At 48.0% G+C, this 6,015-nt stretch overlaps 1 pseudogene; it reads right to left on the minus strand.

The window, feature by feature from the left end:
* LOC136491996 (uncharacterized) lies at positions 1-2,708 on the minus strand (annotated as a pseudogene).
* Positions 2,709-6,015: the final 3,307 nt, after the last annotated feature.

Below are 6,015 nucleotides of genomic sequence, written 5' to 3' on the forward strand. Positions count from 1 at the left end.
TTATGGACTTGTTGACAAAAGATTGGCCGTAGCTGTGGCAACATTTTCAGCATGTACACGAGTAAGTTCAGCTTGGACGACAACATCTTGAGGCTGTACAGGAGTATTTTCAGCACCATTTTCTGGCTGCACAGGAGTATTATCAGACTGTACATCACCATTTTTAGCCTGTACAGCAGCATTATTAGACTGTATAGGATTTTTTTCAGCAGCTTTTTTACCATTCTTCCCATACTTGGTTGTATTTGTCCTGGGCTTCCTTTTCTTGCAAGTTAGAATAATTTAGGCACTTGTAGCTTGTTTGTCCCATTTAGTAGATGTAAGTTACAAAACTAAAGAAATCAGTACATTTTCTTCGTCCCATTTAGACGGCACTTGTAGCTTGTTTCTTCATGACCCAATTCTCCACATCCCTTGCACATTCTTTTTCCCTTTTACCAATTGCCTTTTAGGTTTAGCAGCTTGCATAGCCTCCTCTTCAGTAGCTTTATCAGCCTCCTTGGCAGCCTCTTTGGCAGTCTTTTCCCTTTTCCACCACTTTCTCCCTCAAGACATCCTTTTATCCGTAACTTCCTATACCTCCCAGCACCCTTTTTGTCCAATGGTGCCCCAACTGTAAATGGGGTGGCACATGTGGCCACTGAGTTTTATCTGAGAGTGGCTCTATTAATCTCTTATAGACATTCCTGAATTTTTCCACTGAATAGTATTCATGGACAAATCCTTCAAGATCCACATCCATAGTTTGTTGGGCTGTAATCAAAGCCAAAGCATGCTGACAGGGCTTACCAATATATTGCCACTCAAGGCATGTGCACTCACGGAGATAAGTCTTCACTACATGCCTGTTATGAATGCTATTGATTTTCCATATCTCTGCAGCCACACTATCAGAGGTGATAACAGTCAAGTGACCCAAGCCTCTGGTTCTCATTTTTAGCTGATGTATGACTGTAGGTAAAATTGTCCCATTAAGCTTTTGTCCAGTCTGTCTTCTATTCCTCCACAATACCATTAGCATCTCCCTAATTTTATCAGCAAGCTCAACTACAGGAAGGTCATTCCAGTCCTTGATCCAATTATTAAAATATTCAGCTAGGTTGTTGGTTATATAATCACACTTGATTTCAGGGTTAAATGCACTTCTCATCCACAACAATTTATGATGATTGTCAATTGATCGCTAGCCTCTCTAACAAATTTGAAGAAATATTGAAATACTTCAACTCTATATGCTCAAGCTGCAGGATACATCTTCGAAAAATCATCACCCCCAAACTTCTTAATAAAATTTTGTATAAGATGCCTAAAACACTCTCTATGTTCAGCATGAGGAAACACATTTTTAACAGCTTTCTCTAGACCTTTGCATGCATCAGTTCAAATAGCAAGAACAGGTAGGTCTCCTATGGCCTTATGCAAGTGAGTCATAAACCATTCCCAAATTTCTGTTGTCTCACCATCTATGAAGCCAAATGCAACAAGATACATCCAATTGTGTCCATCTAGAGCAGTGGCTACTGCTAAGTGTCCACAGCATCTACCATTCAACGCAGAGTCTATACTAAGATAAGGCCTGCATCCCTCTAGAAAACCCTCAATACAAGGACTTAAAGCACAAAAGAACCTGTGAAAGTGTACCTTGCCATCAACCATCTTTATGTTAATCTCAATGACACTGTTTGGTGAGTGCTTCAGAACCTTTGCCCTCCAATTGTAGAGCATTTGGAAGCTTTTCTCCCAGCTACCAAACAACTCTTTCATTACAATCTGTCTCCCCTTCCAAACGGTGTCATAGTGAATTTCACATTTGTGGTCGTCTTGCAGCTGCTTCTTCAATTCTTTTGGGCCCATATTTGGGTCCTTCCTGAGGTGCTTGATACCCTTGAAGCAACCCAGGCAGCAGTGGGTGTAGTAGTAAGTCTCCTTACACTGGATGAACAATTATGTTGATCAATCAGAGCTGTAACCTACATTATTACATAAATTAGAACATTGCCATGACTAAAAAAAGAAGTCATATTCATATAACAAAAAAAATTCTATATACCATAACAGTTTTTGAATGATGTTGTTTTCAACCATTAATATGCCAAGGGCAATCTGGTGCCATGCACTTCCCAATAAACCTCTCTATGTCTATTTTCACAGTGTGTAGTGCAAACTCTTTATTAATGACAAACTGCCTCATCGTCAATCTAAACTGAACCATGTTGGGATACATAGTGCCAATATCTATGCATGGTTTGTTAGGGTCATACACCATCACCCTCTCCTCCGGTATTGCATCATCAACAGGGATAGCTGCACCACTAGTGTCAACATCAGGGACTGTACTACCATTGTTTGCGGTAGCCTGATTATCATTTGAAGTACCATCAGCAGCACCCTAGCCATGATGATCCTCGGTTCTCAGGCCCAGCAAACGATAGAGCTCATCCTCATCGAAAATTTCTAACCTTCCTTCCCCTTCATCATCTTGCTTTTCCTCAATCCGTAATTCATCCTAATTAACGACATGTCCCTGTGGATGTTCTAGAATGCCACCATCTTCAGGCACTAAACTAAGCTCAGGCTCCGCATCGATCCTAAAAAACACCAATTACAGAGTTAGAACACTACACGCATACAAGATCCACGCATACCATACAACAAAGAGTAAATAATGATGCATACCCGGTAACTACATCACTCCGATTGCAATCCATAGCACAAGCACATAAGAGAGTCACTGTTTCCTACTCCTGTAAAACCCTAAGTTAACACTATACCCATTGAATTCACAAGTCAATCCTAAATATGGGCGCCTTGAAGCCTCACCTTAGTTCTGCAGGGTTGGTCTGGCGCGATGCGCCTGGTGACGCGCGGTCGGGCGACGGCGGCCTGGCATAGACGGGCGGCCTGGCTGGGGTCGCCTTCGCCTGGGGAAGAGAACCCAGACAGCCAGGAGCAGCGGCCACAGATCCAGCGACGAGGAGAGCGGGGACCTGCTCGTGGCGGCGCCGGCGGGCTAGCCTTCGCCTAGGCCAGGGAGCCGTCTTGGGGGTGGATGGCGGCGGGGAGGCTCGGCCCGAGGGCGCAGTGCACGGGGGGGGGGGGGGGGGGGCCGGCCTGGGGCGGCGGCGCTCTGCCTTTCACTCGAGCGAGAGAACAACGAGAGGGGGAGAGATGAGAGCGCAGGGCATAGGTCAACAAGCTCAGGGGCAAAATGGTCACTGAAGGCTAAAATTTTGACTGATTTTTTTAAGTAGACTTAAAACTCAAAATGACATTATAGCGTATTGCACTTGTTTTATATGGGCATTTCAGCGAAGTCCACAAAATTGATGGCATTTGGGCGAAGCCCACTCCCCATAAGGGCAAAATTCCGATTTTCTCGACTTCCAAGCACCATTTTTCAGTTTCACCTGTAAAAAATTATGGGTTTGTATTTTACACTAGTTTTGGACTCAAAACTTGTCTTCCAAACAGGCCCTGAGGATGTAAGGGCTCGTTCGGTTATCACATATTTGTCTCCTGGGACAATTCCTAGCTGGATTGATTCTCTAACTTATATAAGCTTTCATCCCAGACTAACCGAACATGGCCTAAGGAGACTTTGCATCCCGCGGCCTGGCCAGCCAGAAACTGAAAACCAATCAGCCCCTAAAAGTGCCTTCCTGTAGGCCGATGACCCAAGTTCTTGCATCTGTCATTGGAGAGAGTAACAAGAGAAGTTTTAGGCCTGCAAGTGCAAGTAAACATGAGTTTGTCTCCTCAATCTGAATTTTCTCAGTGCTCATCAGCCTATTCGTTTGGTTGTGGCTTGTCATAAACGATCGTAAATTTTCAGCCGGAACAGTATTTTTCTCTCACACAAACCAGTCAGCAGTACTTCTTCATGAACCAGCAACGATACGAACCAGCCAACCGAACAGGCTACATATGAGAAGGTGACCATTGCACCTTGTCTGCTTGCCACAGTCCAGCAGCGAGCAACTCTGATCCGTCCGAATTTAGAGGAAAACTAGCCGGTGCCCCCGTGCATCGCACGGGCCAGCAAGCCAGAATTATAGCACATCATATTATTATACATGGAACAAAAAAGATAACTAACATTAGTTACAAATGGGTTCATTTGAGCCCTTCATAGAATAAAGTTAGCATAGTAGAAGGTTGTTTCAATTGGATATGGAGACTCATTTTGCCATGGGCTAAAGAACTTTCAATGTTTGGCAAAGTTGTCCACTTGGCGAGGGAGACCTGTTAGAGGAATGTGTTCCATCAGACTGGTTACGATCACGAAAGATGCGTAGCTCGGGGAAGACGATAACACTGAGGACCTGGAACTATGCATATAGACTAAAAAGTACGTAGTTTAGGTGAAAAGATCTAAGTGAGCCGGCCGCCTGGCACTCGCTGTTAGATTGATCTCCTGACCAATAAGCCCAACGGCCTATTGGGCCTTAGTCTCGCGCCCTGATCGGGGGCACCCAACCCTACATGGTTGGTGGGCCCTCGTCGCACTGCGCTATATAAAGAGGTGGGGGCCGGCGGCTCAAAGTACGAGGTTCGCCGTGAGCCGCAAACCCCACCGACAAACCCTAGACCGATCTCGAGAGGGCGCGCAGCCAGCGACGGGAAGCTCCGCTGATCCTCGCCGTCGCCACTGCTACGCCCGACCGCACTACATCGACGTCCGTGCAACCTCTACTCCACCCGTCGCTGCCCGTGTGCTGCCTCCATCACCGAACCCGTGATGGCTAGCACAACCGCGACATCATCTGGAGGCTTAGGTTCATCACCAGCCCTCTCTCCCCTATCTCCCTCTTGGTGTAGTGTTCTAGGTCTAAATGTGCATATGTTTCATGTTCTATGAGTTCATCCGCCTAGATCTACTCTAGTCGATCCACAGAATATCAACAATGGTACCAGAGCCTACTAGCACATAGATCTAGAACGGGTACCGATTAGAAAAGGAAAAGTTGATTAGATCCAGTGTGGATCTAAGCAGAAAAGGGGTCACCCGACGTTCGGTTGAACCCTAACTCGATCCGTCGGATCTGAGAAAAGAAGAAGGGCTTGGTTTTCACGCAAAGAACGAACCCTAAAACCCGAAGGTGATTCGGGGAAAAGAAAACAGTGGCCGTCTCAACCCTAACCCTAACCCTAATTGTCAAATCGGGCTAAAATCCGAACAAATGAATCAAAGAAAGGGGAAGAGGGTGGCTTGGTCACCTCGCCGTCGAGCACGCCGGCGCGCGGGGGAAAAGAAAAGGAAAGGAACCGATTTCAAATCAGAAAACCAAACCCTAACCCTAAAAAGGAAGCCTACCTGGGCTTCTACCCACCGCCGGCAGCATCGCCACCGCGTGGATAGGAGACCGCAGCATCGCTCCTGAACGGCGCACGGGACAGGGCCGAGATCCGCACTGCACCTCGCCAAGCGGTCACGGCAACAGGGCTCCACCCTGCGGCCCCTCGACGGCGGCGTGCTCAGCCTCGGGTGAGCACGCACGCCGGCGAGAGGGCGCTGGACGGTGCCGCCCTTATTCTCCCTCGGCCACTGAGGACGGCTGCTGCTGCGGGTCTCTCAGAGCTGCGCTGCGGGGTGAGAGAGGAGAGGAAGTGAAATGAACCTAGGGTTCAGGGAGAGGGGCTGGCCGGGGGGTTTTTGTTCGGGCGAAACAGCCGGGCAGCCGTCGGATGGAGATGGACGGCCACGGGCGACTGGACCAGCGCCGCAGCCCAGGCGGGATAGAGCACAAGGCCAAAATCCCGGCCCAGGCCCAGGTTGCGGCCTGGGCGCGGGGAGAGAGCGCGCGCGGCTGGGCGCGGGGGTGCGCTGAGCGCGCGGATGGGCCGCGACTGCTGGGCCGTTTTCGCTGGCTGCGCGCGCGCGCGTGGGCAGGCCGTGGGCCGCGCGTGTGCTGGCTGGGCCGAAATGGTCAAATGAACAGATATTGTCACAGTTTTTGTTTTCTTATTTTCCAGAAAACAGTTTGATCAATTTGAATTGATTTTTTATGATAATTT

This window comes from Miscanthus floridulus, chromosome 11, assembly GCF_019320115.1.
Source record: "Miscanthus floridulus cultivar M001 chromosome 11, ASM1932011v1, whole genome shotgun sequence".
Taxonomy (NCBI): domain Eukaryota; kingdom Viridiplantae; phylum Streptophyta; class Magnoliopsida; order Poales; family Poaceae; genus Miscanthus; species Miscanthus floridulus.